This window comes from Colossoma macropomum, unplaced genomic scaffold (assembly GCF_904425465.1).
Source record: "Colossoma macropomum unplaced genomic scaffold, Colossoma_macropomum, whole genome shotgun sequence".
Taxonomy (NCBI): Eukaryota; Metazoa; Chordata; class Actinopteri; order Characiformes; family Serrasalmidae; genus Colossoma; species Colossoma macropomum.
Genome location: NW_023494784.1, coordinates 34,936,907 through 34,961,817, shown reverse-complemented (window position 1 = coordinate 34,961,817; position 24,911 = coordinate 34,936,907). Strand labels below are relative to the sequence as shown.

At 38.5% G+C, this 24,911-nt stretch overlaps 1 protein-coding gene across 3 annotated transcripts in view; it reads left to right on the top strand.

The window, feature by feature from the left end:
• Positions 1-13,432: 13,432 nt before the first annotated feature.
• Positions 13,433-24,911, top strand: part of LOC118807874 (protein FAM126B-like) — an 87,760-nt gene continuing 76,281 nt past the window's right edge. For all 3 annotated transcript variants that reach the window (XM_036570041.1, XM_036570050.1, XM_036570033.1), the window contains exon 1: positions 13,433-13,803. The gene's annotated coding sequence lies outside the window, so the exon portion shown is untranslated. The remainder of the gene's footprint in view (positions 13,804-24,911) is intronic.

Sequence of the window (24,911 nt, the reverse complement as noted above, 5' to 3'; positions counted from 1 at the left end):
GAATATCTTACTTACATTAATCTTAGATCATTTCAAAATTCAGTCAGTCATTACCTTTACAAATTAAAAGACATTACCTTTAAACTGTAGTGATGTGAAGAGGAAAGACACAGAGTGACAGACAGTTCATTAATACAATATCCACTGGAAGCACTGAAACCAGAAAGCATGTAGAGATGTATGAGAAACAGGAGGCTGAAGAGTGCTCTATAGGACAGGCACAGGTGGGAACAGACATTTAGAATAAAAGAAGCACAGATGATAAACGAAGTGATGTTTTATTAGCCATTTCCAGAGCATATGCTGAGAAAGAGAAAGAGTATTTTAGTCCTGAGAGGCTGTAAAGACAGTCTTACTCTCATTACCACAGCACACTGACAGACTTAAACAGCCTGGTAAAACTGGACTGTGGTGACCGTGTGTTTATGTGAGATTAAACTGATTACCTCCTAAATACAAAGTAACCTTCTCTTACACTGCAGTGCAGCAGCCTCACTGTTACAAGTGCAGATTTTTAATTGTTGATCCTTGCAAATCACATCTGCTGCCAAGAATTACATTTATTTGCACTAGTATGTAAGTATGTGTGACAAATGTTCTCCAGCTAATTCCACATTTGGACACCCGAGTCAAAGTTTTTGTTGATTTTTTATTTGTTTGTTTTTTTTAATTACTGTTTATTTGGTCAATTTACATTATTACATTAATACAAAGAACATGACAACAAAAGTGCAAATGTGCAAAAGTTATAGCACGTTATCTTTGACATGTTTTATTTTTTCCTATATGTTTATCTCAGCAAATGAATGGAAATTGTGCACCAATGTTTGCAAAAAATTGCTGCTCTTTAGAATCAGAAAAAACTATTAAATAGTAATTACCAAAATTTATTTTGATTGATTATCATTTATGGCTGCATTTAGACTTGAAACAAATCATTTTGTAACTCCCTGGAAGATTGGATCTATAAGGGTTAAATCATGTTAAGAGTAAACATTTAGAAAAGAAATTACTCTTTAAAAATTTGAGAGCTTTTTAAAATCTAATGTAACGCAAAAGCCAAAAATGCTCATTTAAATGTAAAAAACAGCTGTACTGAAGTGCAGGACGGATGAGGACGAACAGATGAGCTGTAGACGGGTGGAGGAAAAGGAGGGATGGACAGAGAGATACGGTGAGCGTATTGTAAGAGGCTGGAAAAGTGCACTGTGTTGCACATTATATACATGTCAGTTAAGAGCAGAGGGAGACTGACACAGTGTCAAATCTGTGTGACAGAATTAGGTGAGCACTGGTGAAGAGGCCAGCGCGCGTAGAGAGAGAGAGAGACACGCTTAAGGCTGAGTCACACACACACACCCACACACACACACACACACACACACACACATTCCTTCTCTTTCACTCGTTCAAACAAACCAATAAGTCAAGCATGTACGCTTACCATACCTGCCTGCATGCATACATAAAAATAATACACCACCTTCACCTCAGAGTACAGAGAAATGATTTCACAAGGATTTTCCTTACAATATGAATAAGCTATTAATCCACAAATTCATTTTATTTTAGAAATTAAAGAGGAATTCTTCAGAAATCTTAAATAATTCTGCATAAGTCAGTGGTTGAGATGTAAACAAAGTCATTCAGAGTGGTTTGATGTGAAATGGTTCATTTGTAGAGAGACTTACAGACTCTGTATTCTTTACAGTGGTGGTGATGGGAACCAGGGCTCACAATGTCTACAACACAGATACAGACATTTTATATACTGGATATATAAACTATCAGTCACCTACATGTGTCTTCTGAGCTTTTATATCTAGTGCTGATGATGGTAAAATAGTGGTAAATCTGATAAACTGTGTTTTATTTGGGTCTATTTTGCCTTACGACACCCTGCAGGCGCCTCTTCGCCATTAATGTATTTTAAAATCAATTTTAGGCCAAAAAGACCTTATCGCAAAACTATTGTATAACAATGGCTCAGGCATCAGACAGGGCGCTTTTAGAGGCGTTAAACTCATCAGACGTCTGGTTCCTATCACCACCACTGTAAAGAGTCAGTAAGTATCTCTGCAATGAACCATTTCAACATCAAACCACTCTGAATGACTGAAATCTTAACAATTTAACTATATCATTCATCACATGATTAAATAATTATATTCATATTTTGAGAAATACATGTAGTCTCCCTTTAAATTAGAATAAATGCACATTGACAAGCAATATCATGTATATTTCTAAATTTCACATTTGCATCAGTGTAACACTGCAAGAACTGGATATTCTTTCTGTCACTGCCCCATCGCTAGGCCATTGCAAAAAAACGTAGTATATGTATTTTTTTCAACTTTCAAAATGCGTACAGTAATTCCATTTGACTAAACGTTGTTGCAGCATAATTTTAATTACAACCCTTAATTTCTGTTTTTCTGGTTGTTATCGAAAATGAAATACAGTCTAACAAACTGTAACTGTATGTATTTCATAGCAGTGTTCTAGTTTCAAATTGCCCCTCAAGCACCAGTGCTGGCACCATGTACATAAATTAAGATCAAATAAGCCATAACTCACCTCTCTCCTCTTGCTCTTCGGTGGGCCTGCCAAGTGTGGAGAGTGCGGGAGTTTTACAGGGATGAAAATGGGAATTTTCTCTGTGTTTGAGTTTAGTGAGGTTAGTGTGACATCTTGTGGACAGAGAACCTCCATTTTCCTGTAGCATCTTAAAGAGGAATTCTGCCAATTTATTAAAAAATGTCTATGTAATTCAGCCATTACTGAGATGTAAACAAAGTCGTTCAGAGTGGTTTGATATTAAATGGTGCATTTTAGAGAAACATACAGTGGTGGTGATACTTATGGGGAAAAAAACAAAACATATAAAAGTATTAAATAGGCCGTAAATTTTACACAGGCCACATTTTAAGTTCCCAAATGTGTTAAATTCAGCAAATAAACAGTAATAATGCATTAAAATGTGCAGAAGTGTGATCACTTTAGATGATGTGTTTATTATTCCCACTTAGACAATCAACAAAAAATTGACCCAACCCTTTGCATATGACTGTAACCATTTTATTTGCTATCCACAATGACCAGAGAGCCTATACATGTCTTCCGAGTTTTAATATGCAATACTGATAATGGTAAAATAGCACTACATCTAAAAAAGAAAAAGAAAAAAAAAGAAAAAAGTTTTGGGACTGTTTTGCCTTACAGCACCGTGCATGTAGCTCTGCGCTGTGAATAGATTTTTCACTATCTATACTGCTATAAAACAGTGTCTCAGGTATAAGGCAGCGGGTTTATAAGCATTTTCTGTGAGGGAGCTTTAGAGGCAACTGCTTCAGACGTCACCACCACTGTGAACAACTCTGACTCTCTAGAAAAGAGAACTTCATATCAAACCACTCTCAATGACTTTGTTTACATCTTGTTTACAATTTAATTATGCGGGAACTTTCAAAAATTGGTGGGATTCCCTTTCTATTACTATGCCAGAGTCTTTGAAGACTCTTTCATCTGGTTACAAAAAGATTTGAACTAAAACTATGAACAATGTTTCTCTTTAATAAAATATAATCTGAGATTTTGACTTTTGAAGAAAAAACAGAATCTACTTTTAAAGGAAGTGTTGTATATTTTAAAAATCTAGCTGTCAGAGTTTTAATGTTTGTGGTGTTTTTTGTGACCTAAACACCTCTAAAATACAGTATTAGGTCTTCACGGGGCATAGAACAGGACAGCGACATTGCTTTAGGCTCTTTTAATACACCCCTACTGTACTATTACAGTGTTCTTCAACAGTTGTGCTACAGCCATTATGAGAAATAGGAAAAAAAATATGTAATCTACACATAATCTAGGATTATTTTACGGATTTGCTCAATTAAATGCGGTGGGTAGTGATCTGTTTTTATATGGCATCGTTTTTTACTTTCCTCCCTCACAGCTGGCATACAGGCTAATGATGGAAATATAAGATAACTTATTAATTATTTTGTTTTCATCATATTTTTGTTTAATATGTTAAAGCATTCACTATCTATCTATAAACAGTCTTATCCTCGAATGGCTGGTGTAGGTCAGTCAGTGAAGGTGATCAGACTCAGCTCAGAAGGCTGTTGAGAACTTATCAATTATGTAAAATAACTAGGAAACGATACTCATCAGAGTTATTCTCAAAACCTGCTCATGCACACTGGCCCTTCATGGTTAGGACTGCCTAACTCTGATCTGTTGTGTGTGAATGCCCCCTACTGGCCTCCTACAGACTAGCAACCCGCATCATAAATCCTTTAAAAGGGAACTCCACCAACTTTTCAGAATTTCTTCATAAATAAATGATTAAAACGTAAACAAAGGGATTCAGAGTGGTTTGGTGTGAAATGCTCCATTTTAGAGAAACTTACCAAGTAAGTTCACGGTGGTCTTGATATGAACCAGGTACCGGACGTCTTGAGCGTTTAATGTCTATAAAATTTACATCTTGGAAAGTTCTTACATGAAACGGTTATGAATACACTGCCTGGTGTCTGAGACACTACTTTATGATAGTTATGAGTGAAGGTTTTGGCCTAAAATGTATTTTTTAAAGCCATTCATTTTCCTAAAAAACTAGAAATGTCTTTGGGGACTATTTTGCTTTTTAAAGTAGACTTTATTAAAGATTTCAAATACATAGTATCAAACAATCAATACAAAATTACATAAACACCAACTTATACACTTCCAGGATACAACACGTCTATGTAAAATACAATTATAAACATACTTACTATTGATTTAGAAGAGAGAATTATAAATCTAGAAGAGTCCAGGGATATTTTGATTTGTTTCTACAGTCCATGGTTTGCAGTCATTTCAATTCACATATTATCTGTTTAATAACAACTTCCGCAGTGATTCAACGCTGTTGGGTAACCATTTTAGGTCTTGTTTTCTATATTTTACAATTAGTAACACAAACAGTTAACCAATAAAAAAAAAATCCTCAAAAACTCCATAAAAGTTAAAGTCTTAATATTTATATCAAACTTTACACCTAGTACTTTCAGTCTTTTCCATATGTCCACAGATCTTTCATAGTGAATTAACAAATGTTCAGTGGTCTCATCTTCACTGCAATCAGCAGTTGGACATATGTTTTAAGTATCAAACATTTTTTCTTGCCTTCCCTTTCTTTTTCCCCCAACTTCTAGCGTCACTAACCCACACTGCACCTCTCTTTATTGCCTGTGCTACTATTTACAAAAAGCTATTTAAGCTTTAAAACAATGCTTATTGCACCAAGACCCCCTAAATTCCATCCATCCATCATCTAAACCGCTTATACCCCCTAAATTGTTAGATTTAAATAAAGTTTCCCTTTTAGTGACTTCGCTTGAAGTGTCCCAGATAAATCACACACACATTTTATTCAGTCTCATAACACGTTTATCATTGGGAGGAAAAATTGTGGCTAAAAAGAACAATTTTGATGAAAGTTTTAATAATTTGGATCTTGGTTTTATAATTTGGTGTTTTCCATTGTTCAAGCTCTGTTTTGGTCTCTTCCTCTTTATTATTCCAGTTAGGCTCAGTTATTTCTTGTAATCAAGAGCGCTGGGACTAGCAGTGCTGCATTAATGCCAAACACATTCAGTCCTCTTGTTGTGATGTCAGCAGTCATCAGCACTTCTTAAATGTTTGAAACACGTTTCGACTAGAAGAGTTGCAAAATGTGCCCATAGTGTTACCAAAAACTTGCAGGTCCTTTTTCTTACCTAACTGAAGAGTAGCAGAGAGAAAATTCTTCAGAAGAAGGCAATGTATCACATGTTTCACAACACTTTTATCCAACATGCTTGGGTTAATGAACAAAGGAGATATTATAATGGATACATCTAAACATCTACACTCTCAAACAAGATGGTTTTTCAAGGGTTCTTCAGTAAAGAAAATGGTTCTACATAGAACCATGAACACTGACAGAACCCTTTGCATGATTAAAGGGTTTCTTACATCATTAAGCGTTCTTCAGATTGATGAAGAATATGTTGTGGATGGTTGTATGTAGCACCAAAAAGTGTTCTTCTATTGTTACTATGTGAAGCCTGTAACAATAGAAGAAAGCTTTTTGGGTGCTATATAGAAATCTTTTCAAAAAAGTTCTATATAGAATCATAAAAAACACATTCTACATCAATCTGAAGAACAATTTAACGATGCAAAGAATCTTTTAATCATGCAAAGTTTATTTAAGTATTTTAAGTGTGTAGATATGAAACAGTTAAACACATATTATTCAGTAAAAATACATATTCACACAGAACACACTGGGCTTATGAGGCAAGTCGTCTGCATAAATGGGCCAGTGAGTGCAAGTACAAGCTAGATGTTTCTAATGAATTCGTCGGTGTATATACAGTTGTATGCAAAAGTCTGAACACCCCTGTCCAAATTACATATTTTGTTAATTTTCCTAGTGAAAATAAGTCACATTCTTTACCGGGAACATACTTAAATTTCCTGCAAGTTTTAGTGCACATTTTCTATGTATTTGCCAAGTTTAACGTATTGGAAAAAATAAAACATAAAATATGAAATGTCAGCAAAACATCAAGGTTGACCAGGGAAGCTTAAATTTTCCAGGGGAGCTGAACGACTGTATAACGAAAAAAAAATGCTTTTTGAGTTAGTTTGAGAAGAGCTTCATCACTACAGGTGTAACAATTTCAGCCCAAGGATGTGCTGATTTTTCGCTTTTGTGCAAATCGTTCAGCCATCACAGCAGCTTAGGTAATGAATTACAAAGATCACTTTGCAATTCTAATAACTGGACAAAAGAGATGGATAATAATCAGAATCAAGCTTTATTGGCCAGGTATGCTTACACATATAAGGAATTTGGTTTTGGTTACAGGAGCTCACAGTTCACAGTATCAGACAAACATTGACATGTAGTAAATAAAATAACATAAAATATGCATTCCTACCACACGCTCGGCCCATCACTCACACAAACTCACACACACACACACACACACACACACACACAGTCATACCTGTGAACTTTGCATTGTGCATTGTGTAAGGTGCCAAGGGCAGCAGCAGTTAAAGGGTGTATAGTGGCAAAGAAAATGGATGAGTGGGGTAACAGTCAGATAAGTGGGGTAATAAGGCAGGTAAGTGAAGTGCTAGAAGAAGAAACGCTGGTCTGTGTTGAGTGTGATGCTATATACCAATATATTTAAGAAGTGCATTTGGAACATTTGTGCATGTGTAATATTTAACTGTTCAAGAGAATGATGGCTTGTGGGAAGAAGCTTCTCTGTAGCCTGGATATCCTGGAACAGGTGATGTCCAGGGTGGGACAAGTCAGCGGAGATTTTCTCTGTACGCTTCCTGGTTCTTGAAGCATGCAGTTCCAGCAGTGTGGGCAGCTTAACACCAGTTATCTTCTCTGCAGACCTGATGATGCACTGCAGTCAATGGAGGTCATGCTTGGTGGCTGAGCTACCCCACACTGTGATGGACGTGGTGATGACAGACTCTATGATGGCTGTGTAGAACTGCACCATCAGCTCCTGTGGCAGGTTGAACTTCCTCAGCTGACGCAGTCTTGGTGATGGAGCTGATGTTGCTGTCCCACTTCAGGTCCCTGGTGATTGTTGTGCCCAGGAACTTGCAGGACTCCACTGCCATCACAGTTCTGTCCAGGATGGTGAGTGCTGGCAGGGTTGGAGGGCTCCTCCTGAAGTCCACTGTCATCTCCACTGTTTTCGCTGTATTCAGTACCAGGTTGCTATGGCCGCTCCAGAGGACCAGCTGATCAGATCAGGAATCAATTCATTTAAATTCAGCTGACCTTTATCATTGTACAAGTACCACAAAAAAACAAAACCCTGTCTCAAGCTTGTCTTCAGTGTAACATATATTGTAAACACAACAGTACGAAGTGTAGGAGGGGGAATAAGACTAAAGAGCATGACAGTGACAAACACAGCAAGGCAATGCGCCACACTGCAGTACTAGACAGAGGAATGCAGATTATAATGCGTGTCAAATAGAAGATTAATTGAGCTTGCAAAGTGATCTTAATTCCACACATTCAGACTGTTGTAGGAAATTACTGTGAATTAATGTTACACTGATGACATACACAACATTATGTGGCATTTAACCATGCAGTTCTTTGCCAATAGAGGGCAGTAAAAGCGCACTGAAAAATAAAATTGCCATCTAGTTCATTCCACCTTCTGGTGATCATATGGATGGAGCTTCTCCAGAATATCCTGTCTTCCGTTTGGGTCTTTAGGCTTCTGAATGGCTGGTACATGATTCCTCTGATTGTATCCATCCATCTTGAGGCAGGTCATCCTCTTCCTCTTTTACCTTTAACTCTTCCAAGTATAATGGTCTTTTTTCAATAAATTGGTTCTTCTCACAATATGTCCATTAATAAGAGCTTCAGTTTGGGGATCTGGGATTTGAGTGGGAGGTGAGGCTTGATTTGCTCCATTTGTTTGGTTATGTTTGCCATTCAAGGTTCTCTCAAAAGTCTTCGCCAACACCAAAGTTGAAAGGCGTCAATATTTTTCTTTTCTTGCTTGTTTTTTGTCCAGCTTTCACATCCATAAAGAGCCACAGAGAGGACCAGGTCTAGACAAATCTGATCTTTCTTTGTAGAGACAAATCGCTGCATTTGAAGATCTTTTCAAGCTCCTTCATTCTTGTTCTGCCGAATGCCAGTCTATGTCGTGTTTCTTGAGTGATCGATCCTCTGTTGTTGATCTGAGTAGGTAAAATCTGTCCACCGCTTCCACATTTTCTCCATCAGTGGTTAGCGGTCTTTCCTGTCATCTAAAACTCATTTTTCACTCTGTTTTTTAATGTTTCATATAAGGCCCTTCAGATCTTCTTTCTGCTATGAGTGTTGAATCATCTGCATTTCGAAGATCATTAATGTTTTTCCACCAATCCTGAATTCTTGATCATCTTCCTCCAGTCCTGCTTCTCTCAACATATGCTCTGCATCCAGGATGAACAGGTATGGTAATGTGCAGCCTTGTCTCCTTTTGCCAATGTGAAACTAGTCTGTTTGTCCATTTTCTGTCTTGACCATGTCTCGTTGATCAGCATAGACAGTGTGTAAATGCATTCAGTCGTCTGAAAAAGAGGCATAAAATGTGATTTGAATTAGTCTTTTTTGTCTAAGTGACATACTAAAAATCACTTCTGGGCCGCTGTGTATGCATGTATGATCCATACATTGGACAGACTTTAGTAAATTAACTTAGGAAGGAAAGGGCTGTGTAGGAATGTAATTTGCTGGGCACACTGTAGCACGGTTTGTGTGCTTCTTCACAATGTTACTCTAGGAGAATAGTTTGGTGAAAAACCTAATTTACAAACATTTCCTCTTACCCTCAGACAAGATTTGGTGTCTAATTTTTTGCCTTTTTAGCTCAGAACTATAGCCATGAAGCCAACTTTGCTAACAAACACTAGAACTCAACAGTCACCCAAATAGCCCAAATTGTTTCTGTAAAAATGCATTATCAAAAATTCTCCCATTCAAACTGCTCTCAGGTCTTCATTAAGGTCACACAGACTTGTTGATGTGGTTTAGAGTACAGTATGACTGTACTCCAAACCATAAAAACGAACACAACTGCAGTCAGCCACTTTAGACAAAGCAATCTGTATTCACAAACCACCGCAGTAGGAGTGCTGATCCAGAAACAGTATTTGTAAAAATGAGCATCAACAGTATGGAGAAATCTGATCCAAGATCAATCCTGATTCATGAATACCAATCCTAGTGCTGTCTAAAGTGTCTGCCTGCAGTTTTATTCATTTATATTGTCCAAAGTAAGTCACACTGGGTCTACTACATTGGCAAGTTTTAGTGTTTGTTGGCAATGATGGTCTCGTGCTCCCAATTCCAAACTGCAGGATCAAAATTTGGACTCCACACATGTCTTGGCTGATTACATCGGTGTGGAAAATTGGGTAAATATGATTTTTCACCGAACTATTTGACCTCTGATTAGATTCCCACCTTTGGGGGCCACGTCATGGTCCCTGAACCCAGGAGCATTTTACCCCAGTGGTCCTTAGACAGGTCTTTCATTCCTTTACTTTTACTCATTACTATTGCTCACCCTCTGCCTCATATTATTTACTATAAACTGATCAGGCACAACATTATGACCACCTCCTTGTTTCTACGCTCATTGTCCATTTTAGCAGCTCCACTTACTATAATAGGAGCACTTTGTAGTTCTACAATTACAGACTGTAGTCCATTTGTTTCTTTGCATACTTTGTTAGCCCCCTGTTTTTCAGTGGTCAGGACCCCCTTGGACCCTCACAGAGCAGGTATTATTTGGGTGGTGGATCATTCTCACCACTGCAGTAACACTGACGTGGTGGTGGTGTGCTAGTGTGTTGTGCTGGTACGAGTGGATCAGACACAGCAGTGCTGCTGGAGTTTTTAAACACCTCAGTATTGCTGCTGGACTAAGAATAGTCCACCAACCAAAAATGTCCAGCCAACAGTGTCCTGTGGGCAGCGTCCTGTAACCACTTATGAAGGACTAGAGGATGACCAACACAAACTGTGCAGCAGCAGATGAGCTATTGTCTCTGACTTTACATCTACAAGGTGGACTGACAAGGTAGGAGTGTCTAATAGAGTGGACAATGAGTGGACACAGTGTTCAAAAACTCCAGCTGCACTGCTGTGTCTGATCCACTCGTACCAGCAGAACACACACCACCAGTGTTACTGCAGTGCTGAGAATGATCCACCACCCAAATAGTACCTGCTCTGTGAGGGTCCATGGGGGTCCTGACCACTGAAGAACAGGGTAAAAGGGGGGCTAACAAAGTATGCAGAGAAACAGATGGACTACAGTCTGTAATTGTAGAACTACACAGTGCACCTATATAGTAAGTGGAGCTGATAAAATGGACAATGAGTGTAGAAACAAGGAGGTGGTCATAATGTTATGCCTGATCGGTGTAGACTGCAGTTTGATCTTGTCATTTATGTTGTAATTTATATACACAAATTGTGCACATACATAAACATACACAATATCTAAAGAAAGTAGAATCTAAAATTTGAAAGAATGTCTGCTTTTGAGTGACCAAGTGATTCAAGATATGGAGTGTATTTTAGAAGGAGAGGTACTGTATTTGAACTAGAGAGAAGCTAATTTCCTTGCGTCATCTGTCTGAGTCAACTGAATATAAACTATTCCAGAAACAGAGCCATAACGCTCATTATATTTATGCTTTCAAGCTATTTATTGTGTTTCACATATATTGTAGCAGTGCTGCCTATCTCTGCTCCTGGAGACCAACACACCCTGCAGAGTTTAGTTCTAACTCGGATCTACCACGCCTAACCACCTTATCAAAAAGGCAGGTAACATATGGACGTCAGAGGGAGGGAGGCTGAAAATGAACTTTGTATAAAGGCTGGACAGCCCTGTTAGGTTATTTGAATCAAAACATATTTTATGTTAGATTCTATTCTGTTAAACAAGCGCAGTCAGAACACATCTTTTTAAAACTGTAAACAAAAAAAGGCTTTCAGCATACAGATGCTCATTTTTACGGCCCTGTGAAAACAGAATTTCCCTCACTTTTTTAAAATAAGACTTTGATACAGTATATAAACTTTGCTAAAGTATCAAAATATACCCTAAACTCCCCAGTCTATACTGTCCATAGAAGTAAATTGAGCTGCAAAACCAGCCTGTCGTGCATTCATTGTTTCTGTTGTGTCATGAAAACCAACACATTTACATCCGTCGGCCTCTTCGGCCTACAGCAATTTAACTCCGCCCAACTCATGCAAGGAGCTTTTCAGCTGTGATTACTTCTTGGCTGAAATACAGATACTGATACTGAACAGCCAATCGGAACAGAGCTCATTTACATATAATAGTCTTAAAGGCACAGTAACAAGCAAAGTCTGTTTAATTCTAGGGGACAATCAGAGGTTGGTAAAAAGGAATTATGTCTGTTTTTGGTGCTTAATCCCACAAGACGCTATAAGTGGACATTAGGGGGAAAAACTAAATTGCAAAAACAGTGTGGGATATGGGATATGGGCCCTTAAATAAAGGTTTTCATGCGCACACTGAGGAAGACGAGATGCTCTTATTTTGAAAGCGTATATGTGCTGTCGTTTGCTGCAGACCATGACACCTATTTCAAACACTGATTCATTTTACACGTGTACTGACAGAATAGAAATTCGGCCTTATCCGTAATTTCTCTCTTCTTATTTTTTATTTTTTTTATATTTGTTAAGTCAATACATGTTGTTTGATTTGTTTGATTAACACACACACACACACACACACACACACACATATGTGTGTGTGTGTGTGTGTGTGTGTAGCTAGATGTGACCTCCCCTCATGAGTTCAGTGTTGTGCATGTGTGTTTCTCTTGCTGTGGTTTTAATAAGGAGCACTTCTCACAGCGGATCACAGCCACATTAGTGTCTTGCGTCATGAGCTATACACGTATTGTGGTGTCAGTGTAGAAAGAGATGTGGGAGAGGCCGTCCTGTTTGTTATGGGACGTGCTCTGTATTTACACCAACAGAAAAGGCACATAGAAAACACCACCGGGGAGCAGGTAGGTGATACCACGCCTCTAAAGTACAGTTCAGCTCGGTCTCTGACTTGGGTCTGTCTCACCCATCACCCACTCTCTCTCTGTACAAACCCCCACACACACGCATACATACATATTTATGTGTTTGTGTGTATGTACATATCCACATATGTATTCACATGTTCATACGTATATCTATCTATCTATCTATCTATCTATTCAATATTATACACACACACACATATATATATATATATGTGTGTGTGTGTGTGTACACATACATAGTTATTTTTTACATGTATTTATCTATATATGTATAAATAACTGCATGTACATACATACATCCATATATAGTGTTTTTATACATGTATATATATATATGTATATATATATATATATATATATATATATATATATATATACATACACACACACACATATATAATATATATATACATGCAGAGAGAGAGAGAGAGAGAAAGAGAGAGAGAGAGAGCGAGAGAGAGAGAGAGATATATTCAAAGAAACTACCAATAAATAAAAATATAAATTGAGAACAAACAGTCTCTTTTAGTTGTATGGCTGGTGTCCAGGGAATGGATTAGGAATAGGTGCCAATAGTGATTTACCACAAAAATCCCTTTTAGTCTAGGTTTAGCTTAATCTGCCTGTGGGAAAGTGTCCACGTGTGTTTTTTTTAATGCAACACTGAGGCGGTTCAGAAGCTTTTATTTTGAAGGCGTGTTCGTGCTGCTCGCTGTGTTGAGCTCGTGCTTTCCTCACAGCTCGCTGTGACCTCTGACAGAGCGCGCGGCGCTGGAGCTGCAGGTTGGTTTTACCGCAGCGGCGGAGACATGAGCGCTTCTGCGGGCTCGACACGGCTGGATTCCCGCAGCTCTGGGACCTCCAGTGTCGTTTCACCGGTCTGAGGGTTTTGATTCAGGACCACTGGGTATCAGCAGCACCGCAGAGCGGCATGTTGGAGAAGTCAGAGATGTTAGGAAGCTCCGGCGGTCCTCTGACCGGGCTGATGCTATTTGCATAGCCAAGCGCTGCTGGCTGACCGGACTTTGGATTTAACTTCGGGTGGTCTGGAGTGTCGAAGCAGCGCTGCATGAACCTCGGATACTTCACTGAAGCTCACACACCAACCAGCGTGTTTTATTTGACCTGGTATGTATAATTAGCCTCCTTTCTCAAGCTGTAAGCCAGAATGTCAGCTTACTACTAGCACGGGCTGCTACTTTGCCCACCAAGCTGAAGTCAGCATCTTATTCGCCTGCTTCGTGTCCGAATTTCCCCGTTCCACCTTAAACGGTGCAGCAGTTACATTCTGTTGCACCATTTAAGGTGGAACGGGACAATTCGAACAAGAGCCTCGCGAACAGGAAACCAACTTTATCTGTACTTCTTCTCTCCTGTTATTTGACAAAATGCATGTGGACGAAGCGTGTGCTAGTCTTGCAAGAAACAGCAACAAAAACAGTGATCTGAGGTGTTAATGCATGTTGGCTATGTTAGCTAACATACATACTGATGATTCATCATCTGTGTTGAATACAGTTTTCATTGTGCACTTAATTTAGCAGGTAAAGATGTTCAGTTTGCGTTTGGGTACTGCTCAGTTTGTTTAGCAAGTCTGTCCATATGTAAAGATCTGATTGGTTTATACTGTTATGAGTGTTTCCAAATGATGCTGTTTATTCAGATTCATGAAAAAACATGCATACTTTTCAGACTTTCTGTTTTTAGTGTTCAGTTGAATTCAATAATGTTGCTTCAGCACTTGAACTGCATTTCTGTTGCTTCCACTCTCACCTTGGACCTTGGAGCTTCAAAACATTTAGTTTTAAACCTATAGGACCCCCACGCCTCCCTGCCTCCCCCCAAAAAAAGCCCGTAGGAAATGCTAGGCCCTGTGCTGATAGCTGTTGGGTGCACTAGCAGTCCCACTACAGTACTACAGGAAATTCAGCGCTGGTGTAATTTAGTTCAAGTTGTTTTTTGGTAGCTATTTTTACTTCTACACTCTTAAAAAAAGACAGTGATTCAGTGGTTCTTTAGTAAGAAATTGGTTCATGATATTCATGATACAGTGAACGCTTTAATCATGCAGAGGGTTCTTCGAATGTTCATGGTTCTATAAAGAAACCATTTCCTTACTAAAGAACCCTTGAAACACCACTTTCTAAAAGTGTGCTTGATTTGCTGTTTCAGTGAAGTAACAAGGTACATGGTTTGTGCTACTCTGTATGGGATTCTTCTTCTGGGTTTTTCAAAGTCCAATCAAAAAGCTTTAGCTTCATTTGGCATAAATTGGCTTTGCCAGCTGGTACTGATGGGTTGTGTGTCATATTATTCACAGAACAGAGCATTTGCTTGATATTTTGTCCAAAACAAGTAGCCAGTTAATTTCTCTATAGGCATCACTTTCAGACTGAAATATGCTCAGTGTTTACCATACCAGCCTGTAGTTATGTGTGGGTTAAAGCAGTGATTTGTGCTGCCTTATCTGCTGTTATATAATCCTGAGGTTCATATTGAAATTGATTGACTCAGTATTTGCCTGTGGGCGTGTCCTTTCCCTGCTGATCGTTTTGTCAGACTATTTAGAAACACCACTCCTAATGCTTTTACTAATGTTTTTGCAAGCCACAGTGTCCAGCTTCTATAGATAAATGGCATTCAAAGTAGGGTTTTCATTAGTTTGTTTAGTTGGCAGAGGCATCGCTTTTGCTGTTGGTACATGTTTCAAACACTTGCTGATGTACCATGTTATGACATTAGTTTGGTTTGAGCTCCTTTGAGATTTTTGCTCTCAGACCCAAACATGCGCTTCAGAACCTAATATATAAAAAGTTTGTATCCAGTAGCCCAGAAGTATTCACTTTAGATCTCAAAGGCCTGCACCACATCAGTCGACTAAATACTCTAATCTAAAGTAGAGCAGAGGTATTTCCTTGGGTATTTTAAAGAGTTTTAAAATTCCTTAAAAATTAACTTCAATTACAGAGTTATTTGATACCAGAGTATTCAAACTTATCAGCATCTGTGAGAAAAGGGTGCTTTTTCTGAAATCTGCTTAGCCGATTGGCTGCCCAAAGGACATTGTGTACACATATTATTAATGTCAGTGTGTCTTGGTTCATCTGCAGTCTGTTGTGGCTGGTAAATATGTGACGCCCCACACTAATTTCTGGTGTAATTTGAAGAAGAAGGTATCAAAAAGGATCATCGATATCTGCATCGAACGCAAGATGTCGTTATTGGTATCAGTATTGAAACCAATATCCAGTCCCTCTGTATAATACAGGCCTGTATTAAAGTACAAGCCTGAATTGACCATATTTGATGATTTGCTATCTTGCTTCTTGTTGTCGATATTCAGTAGCTCCTAACTGATGACTGACACAGTTTGAGCTCAAATAAACGTTACTCACTGCTGCCCTCTGAAGATGATATTAACCCCTTAAAAAGCTGTGAGCCTGCCGGCAGGCCCAAAGTACGATTGCACGCTTCTGTCACCTAAGAATTGCCCCGTTAGTTTGCTGTGAAGTCCCTGTAGCTACTGAATAGTAAACCATTCGTATGTAATAAGCCTGGATTGTTACGGGGTTAACAAACATCATATAAACAAGCATTGCTCACCACTGCCCTCTAAAGGTGTTATTGAAGCTGCGCTATGTGAACCTTTTTTTTAATTGAAAGAAGTAGCATTACTGAGTAAGAAGGAAAAAGCGTGCTAAATTATGGTGTGTGTGTGCGCGCTGCTGCAGGTCACCTTGCAGAGTCTGAAATAATAATTTTAATGAGACATGATATCAAAGAAGATATGATGATGGTAGTAATCATTACAGATAGTTACAGATACTTCCATTCTCAAATAATTGCCTGATAGGCTTAGTACTACCTGGTGACTAGGGCTGGGCAATTAATCGAAAAGTAATCTAAACTAACATTCAGAACCTCTGACTGATGTAACCTTGCCCATGTCAGTTATTTCGATTTTTTTTTTTAATTCTGCTAATCCTTTCGCCACTCTGTGTCTTCATGTACTGTCCCTTTAAAAACGTTCTACCGCACCTGTAGTCAACATGACTCCGCCACATCCGCTCTGCGACATGGAAGCTAGGGCTACGTTCACACAGCAGGTAAAAGTGGCCCAAATCTGATTTTCTCATCAAATCCGATTTTTTTTTTAGTTTGGCTGTTATTTTTCACATTATCTTTTAAATGTGATCTGTATGCGACATCAGCCTGAACAGATCAGCTCCTAAACTGACCCACATGCGCAAAAGAGCAGCGCGTCACATTGCTTCACATGGCTCATCCAGAGGTAAACAATCATGACTGCCAACGAACACCAGTCGCTCCTGGAGGGTTCAGTTTTATCTTCACCAGCATCACAGGAGAGATCGTGAAGCTTTACTGACTGACAGCTGGGCTTGTCATTCATAATGTGTTCGAGTTCGCCGCAAAAAGGGCGCGGTCACTTCTTTGGTTTGTGTCCTCTGATTCTTCAAACTGTGCTTTCAGACTTTTAACTGTTCTTTGACGCAGCAGCCTCGCTCTCCTGCAGCCATGTTCGGCCATTTCTTTCAAAATCTCTTCAAACACGGAGGGTTTTTGGATAAGTCTCTTCATTTTTGTACAGAAATATCACCCCAAATGTTTATAAGGTCTCAGCAGTGTGAAATTATGACGAATGTCGAGATGGATTAAAGTAAAAGCCACATGAATTCCGATCTGGCTGTTGAGAGGATTTACGTTAAGATATGCAGAGCATATTTACAGTACAAACCTCGTCAGTGAACTATGAGGGCAAAAAAACTAAATAAAATAATCATTCAGTAATTGTAATTGAGGCAAAATATTCAATTAATCATGATATTGATTTGAGGTCATATTGCTCAGCACTACTGGTGACCCATAAGACCCATTGGCCTGAATATTATGACAGAATTTGAAGCTGAAGAAATGTGAACTTCAGCAGTAGAGCAGACCGCACTGCACATTAGATTTAAAGGTTACAACAAAGTATACAAACAAAACATATTCCTCAAATGTCCCACACGGTTTCACTGCAAGTCCTCCACCTCAGCCCTTTAGTTCAAGCAGGCGGACTTGTATAAAGGAGCTCATGTTGTTTTCCGTTCTACATTAGTACGAGGGCTCTTAGAAAGCAGGCGCTGCTTTAATATTTAATGCTCCTCTCAACTAATGCAGAGCGTTTAGTGGAAAAGTTGAAAATGTTCTGCAGGGTGAATGTAGAAGGAGAGTCAGCTGTTTGTAATGTGCTGCCCCCAGAATGAAGCTCAATCTTCCCAGAATTCCATCTGTTTACTTTTTAAAGCCAAAAGACTTGGGGAGTGAGGAATCAGAATCTGAGAAAAAGAAGTCGATCTCACGCAATAACTGCATGCCATCTGTTCATCTCGGACATTTGCTTGTTCTTTTTCTTTTCAGCCTACAATCACACGCTCTCTGTTCCTCTCACAGCTGTTTAATTTCAGAGTTAAAGTTAAGTATCTCTCCCTTGTAAGGGTGGGTGATGTGGCAATAAAAGAAAAGATCACAATACTTGAAGATGTTTTGTGATATGATATTTATCATGATATGCTAACAGCAGTGTCACTGCCATTTAAAAAGAGGTATGAAAAACAATTTTGGACAATTCTAACAAAATAATCTTTTTTGTACAATATATGCAGCTGTTCAGTATTCTGCACATGCTGATGATACGTGATATTATGAGAAAAGCATATTGTGATGTAATTTGTTACAATAATATTTACATGTCAACATTTAAAGAGTTTTACAGCTAGAAGAATAAATAACATTAAGCCAGTTTTATTAGTGACCGTCTAGCTGAGGTGAATGTCCTGCTGGACTCTTCAGCTGTCCTTTCATCTTCCCATGGTTACCTACCGAGACGCTGTCTATTTTTGGCAGCATTCATATTTATGGGTCCAGAACCTTGGCTGCAGCTAATCCCCACAGTACCATCTGTAACGCTTCCCAGGATCTGCTCTGTGTTGTTTTTGGATGTGAAGTTGGTAACAATCGATCTAACATGTTGTCCAGTCATGTGAGGAACCTGTGGAAGTAAGTCCATTTTCAGGCTTGGAGGCCTTATTTCGGCAGACTTCCTTGCTCTAAAACACCTAGTAATCCTGACGATTAGTTGCACAATATGTCAGTGATGGTATCACAGTATCAATATTGATTATATCATTTGTTGAAAAATGGGGAAATTGTATTTTTCTTATTGGCCCAATAATTACAGCAAATTATTTGGCATCATTTAGGTTTGTGCCATTTAACAGACACTCGTATCCAGTGCTGGGATGGTTGGATTATTGATTATGATTATCTTCTGCAGAATTATTGCAATGAACGATATCAAGAAGATCCAAATTCAGTTATGAATGATGGTAGTATAATTGACATATGATTTCCAACTAAGCCATCTTATAATAGTACTTAATCATTCGTAATGTTAAACATATTCTGCACAGACAGCATTTAACCCTGTTAACATTAAGTGGTTCTCCACGTTTGTTTGGTTGGAAGCTAAAATATTGCCAAACTGGCACATTTGCACCCTTCTTCTGGACACGCTCGTCCATTTTACTGGATGTTAATGTACCAGACCTCAAATCTACATATAATCTTACCAGTTGACGTTCAAAGTTTGTGTGTAGTTTGTATTGGTGTTAGTTGGTGATGTTGTTTAGCCCATAATTAAGTACAATTTTGTTTGTATAAATATTTTAACTATTGATATGTTGAAAGTACACTTATTTACATAACATCAGCACTTATTTAAATTATCACAACCTTTGATAATACCAATTATTGATCCATGTCACCACTAGTGTTGGGCCTTTCCTTTCTTTTCAACTCAGTCAAGTGTATAGCCTAGTGGATAACACCACACACAGAACAGAGGAGGTTCAATTCTCTGTCCAGGCAGAAACACTGTTGCTATAGTAATAAGAGTACACACATTGCTGTACTAATAAAAGTGTTTTTGCAAGACTCCCAGTGTTCACATGCTGTTGTGAATGGCTCTAGATAAGAGTATCTGCTAAATAATGTGAAATATGTATGTAAAACAGTGTAACAGTTCACAATAACTCACAAAAATGTCAGAATTGGTTTTGTACAATGAATGAATGATCATCTCTTGAGATTTAACCTGTTTTACACATTTATAGTATTTTCACAATGCAAAAATGTAAGTAAAATATCAGTTATTTTGCCTGTATCTGCCACAGAAAGGTGTGAAAGTCACCATGAAATCAAAATAGACCTCTTCTACCTTCTTGTGCCTGGTCTTAATAAGCATGATTCACCATACCATTCTATCCAAATGACTAAATTCCTGTTATTCTGTAATCTTTAATCAAAGTATAATAACTTCTGCTCACCTCTGAAATGTCTTCGGAGGTTTGATTACATCACAGTATTAACTAATATCATGTTTAACCTCCACCCTCCCACCACCCCCAAAAGGCTAGCCCAGAAACCCTCCGTGATACAGAGGGTTTCTGTAATACATCATGTTATAGTGTTATGATTTCTAAATCACATTGACAGTAAGAAAATCCCTTTTGCAGCATCACTAATTATTAACATCAGTTGAGTATGTTGGAGCAGGGAAATCGCTGAACTGTGCTGGAGTGAAGCTCTCCAGGACCAGAGCTGTACGCCACCCCTGATACAACAAAAGGTCGCAGGTTCAAAACCCAGGTCTGACTGGGTTCCTATCTGTGCCCTTGGGCAAGGCACTTTACCCCCCACTTCCCCAGGCAGCACTGCTTCGCTGGTGAAGCTATGCTGCTCCCAGACTGGGCAGAGTTAGGCAGCAAAATGGCACAAAAGACAAATTTTCATTTTAGTACAGCAAATATTAGGGGTGCAACGATATGCATCTTTCATGATACAATGCGTATTGTTGTTTTTGTCTCACAATATTGTTTATAAACAGAATTAGAAAAGAAATGCTAACAACGTTCACTATTATTTACTTCTTTATTATTATTTTTTAAATTCTGTGTGGAGAAGTTTAATTTTAATTGGTTTTTTTTACGTTATCTGTGTACATAAATCTGTGTACATGAAAACTCATCACCATTTGTCATTTTGAATGATGAATATGCCTTTCATGTGATTTTAAAGGGTGACTCATGTTTTCTCCCCATCCCAGAGACATTTGGGTGAGTCTTCACAAAAGAGTTGTGTGCAATGTCCTTGCACTGTCTCCCTCATTACTCCACTCGACTGGGAAACCAGTGTTGTCGAACAGGAGATAAATGCGAAGAAAGCTTTGCCTTTTCCAGCTTAAGCTTGCCGTTTCAAACAGCTTGGCGTTTCATACAGCCAAGCTGAAGTTACCTTCTTATTTAAATTCACCTCAGGCATCAGGCTGTAAGTGCAAAAAATGTAAGTTGTTAGGCTGTAAGTGTAAATTTAGGTAAAAACCTGGCAATTGAGACACTAACGTCAGATTCTTTCAAGGTTGAACAGTTTTTTCCAGGTCCAAGTGCAGGTCCTGTGCAACAGAGTTTTTCACATTCATGGTTAATTTTTTGGGAATATCATTGTGTTAAAAAGAACAGTAGAACAGTTCCAGTTATCACATTTAATATAAAATCTAATTGTATTCAATACACAGTGTGTATCATCTTATGACCCCCATATGGAATAGAAAATAATACTAATATGCCTATGGTGAAGTCCCTGACACATACATATGTATGAAGTATAGCATTCAACTTTATCCAACAGTATTCCTGCTTGAGTTGTCTTAACTGTGTCATCGTAACTAAGACTGCATCAGAATGTTCAGTGTTTTGCATGGCTCACGGGATCAACCTCCCTATCCCCTTTTTTATCCTCCTGCCGTCACGCCTGTGCCCACTGGGACACTCATGCCAGAAGGCCCTCTGCTGTAATTAGCTCTTTATGGATTATCTATACTGATTGTCCTCTCTGTTACCCGGGTCAGTCTCTCTCAGTCAGCAGGGAGATTATTTAAAGCAGCCACCACAAATACTCTGGAAATTGAGGATGGGTGATATTTAGGGCAGTTTGCTAAACAGGCAGGTCTATATAAAGGTTGGGAGATACTGTGATTTCAGAGTTGGTTTTTTTTTTTTTTAAATAAATAACATCCCTGTGCACAATAATAGTATTCATATTCAAGAAAGATGTGGTGGGCAATATGGCAAGATGCAATATCACGATACTTCAGAAAATGTTTTAGGATACACAATATGTCACAATATTTGTTTTTTTCTGACATCTGAAAAGTTAGAACAGACAAAATAGTGCCACATTTTAAAAATACAATCAAAAACTGTGAATCCTATTACTTGCAGTAAATCCAAACAGGATTAATTGTGCTCTCTTTTTAATCAAACATACAGTTAGGAAGTGGTTTTTAAGTACTGACGATCTTGATATGCTGAGAAAAGCATGCTGTGGCATGTGATGTAATTTATCATGATAATTAAGCAATAGAACACAAGAGGGAGTGTGTTATCACGAAATAACATCACGGCTGTGATTTGGTCGCCGGCACGAGCCGAAGGTTATTCACGATAACACATGACTGTTCTGTTGCTTTTATACAACAGTTAAATAAATAAAGTGAGAAATTAATAAACTGGGCTGTGAACGTGGCATTTAATATGTTTTAATGTTCGCAGTTCCTTCCGCCAAATTATAGTTCCTTAACAAGCAGCTTGTTGCTATGAGTAACGAACTCCGCTCACTTGCTGCTCAGTCTGCTGTAAGCCTCGCCTTGTGAAGAACGGACTGAGCCATAAAACTACTGCATTATCAAGTTTAGCTCAGTTTTGTCAATTTTTGCTAGATCAGTATTAATGTTGTTTTGTTCCAGCCAGTCTGTAAAGCATCTTACAGCCCGTTTTGTTTGGCGAATGGTATTCGGTTCATTTCTGGCTAATTCCAGGTTGTTTAGGTGTTCTTTTGTCACAGCTGCCGACTGAAAAGCTGCTCAGTGGTGATGATGGTTTGGGAATTTAGTGTAGTCTCATCTTCAGAGTCTGACCAAATCGGCTGTCGGTCAAATGTGATCTTAAAAGTATCCATTTTCTGTTTGTGGCAAAGTAATAAGTAAAAACATTCAAATGGTTTGAGCGTCTCCTATGGCTGTCAAAGTCATTGCTTAGCAACGGTGTCTTAGTGGAGTGATAGTGTTTGTGAAAAAACTGTGCTGTTATGGCGAAAAATCAGCACAGTTAGAACTCTTCTCAACCAATCAGCTTGCGTGGCCGGAACTAACTGTTGTATAACAATAAATACTGTCATATTGCCCAACTCAGATTTTGTAATTTGACCAAACTGTGTCATAGATGTTTCCTGCAGTGCCAGCTGATGACCAAACAGAACTTTCTCCACTGTGTGAAAACCAACCATTTCCTTAACAATGAATCTTCTGCCATTTCAAACTCTCATGTTTGCTTCTCAGAAACATTGATATTGGCTGTTGTATCTGAGTCTAACTCGGTTTCATTCACACTGTTAACCATGCACTCACAATTTAGGCACTTTTCCACCCATGGCAGTAGCAGTAGCTTTCTGGAGGTGTGGTGGTGAATAGATTTCCCACGCAGCGCTAGTGTTAACGGTAAACACAAACAGTAGCAACAATGGAGGAGCATAAAGTTCTGATTTCCCTTTTACTGCATTTGGTTTTATATATATAGTCACAGCGATTCTGGCTAGTTAGTGGTTTTAAAGAATAGCAATCAGCTGACTCGAGTGAGGAAGCGTGACAGTTGTGTAACCAGTGCATTTGACCAGTGAATGGTCTTTGCTATTTCTACCTCCACTCACATGTCTTGTTTGGTGCACTAGGTACTTTGGGACAGAAGGGTAGCTAAATTCAGAACAGGTACTTAGGCACTGACAAAATGCATGATCATGGCTTTGTTACTGTACTATGTTGCTTGAGGGAAAAGCAAGTGCCAAAGTGACAATCAGGTGACTATAACCATTGTTCTCCTAGTTTTGATTGTATTGTCTGTTTTAAATCTGGCACAATTGAAGCTTTTCCTATTTTAAACCTTATCATACTTTAGAAAAACTGAATATCATGAATTGTGATATTTTTGCCATATTGCCCACTCCTATTGTGACATAAAACTAACCTTGAGACTGTTGACAATGCAACCACAATATCTCCACATTGCCTGTTTATAATCTACATTTTCTGAATGGTGGTCATTTAAATGGCAGCTTAGAACTTTTGTTCAGCATGCTTGTAGCTTTGTTAAAATATTGTGTTAAACGAATGTAAAAAAGAGGAATTACATGATAGGGGCATCTCTAATCATTATGTTTCTTGATTTGCTAGATGCTGCTTTCCTTGACCATATGGTGTCCACAGATTGGACAACTTGCTTGTTTTGGCTTATATTCCAAACATTAGCCAGTGAAAAAATATGCCAACCAGTTTTTTCTAGGTCCAGATCCATGTAGGTCAGCTTGCTGTAGTTTAATTTTAATTGTTTTTTTGCATTATCTGTGTACATACATGAAAACTCATCACCATTTGTCGTTTTGAATGATGAATATGCCTTTCATGTGATTTTAAAGAGTTTTTCATTTTGGAACAGAGGAGTGGGGTCTACTGATAGAAGATTAATTCCTCCTCTCCCCCAAACACAGTACAGCAGCAGCTTATGATCATAATTGTTATATGTCAGTCAGAACTGAGATAACATTACCACAACTTTAAAGAAGAGCCATGTTCCATGAGCGAAATTTGGTTTCATTTTCGTATAAAAAAAAGTTTGAAAAAATATCATTATTAGAATCCAGAATGATCCAACTTTTATTTAATTTTTTGTCTGAAATTGGTTTCATTGATTTCTGTAGACTGTCTACGAGAGCTTAGTGGCCGTCTACAAATTTCATTGAAAATATCGATCATTGGGGTCCAAGCACAGTGCTTCATTGTACAGTGCTTCATTGTACAGTGCTTCATTGTACAGTGTACACCTGCCAAGTCAAAACATGTAGATATACTGAGACTGGAGTCACAGAGTGCACCAGAATCTCATGTTAAAATCATTAACATTTTTTCCTAGGAGCGATGCCAACGGACCCACTACCAGGGGTTTGCTTTTTTCAGAGGTTTCTTGCTCTGACTGCTTGCACTGAAACCTAGCCAGGTGCTTTGTGACCTTACGTGTGTGCAGTCATACAGTGGTCCTGTGACTTTCTGGCATGTGACTATGCGCCTC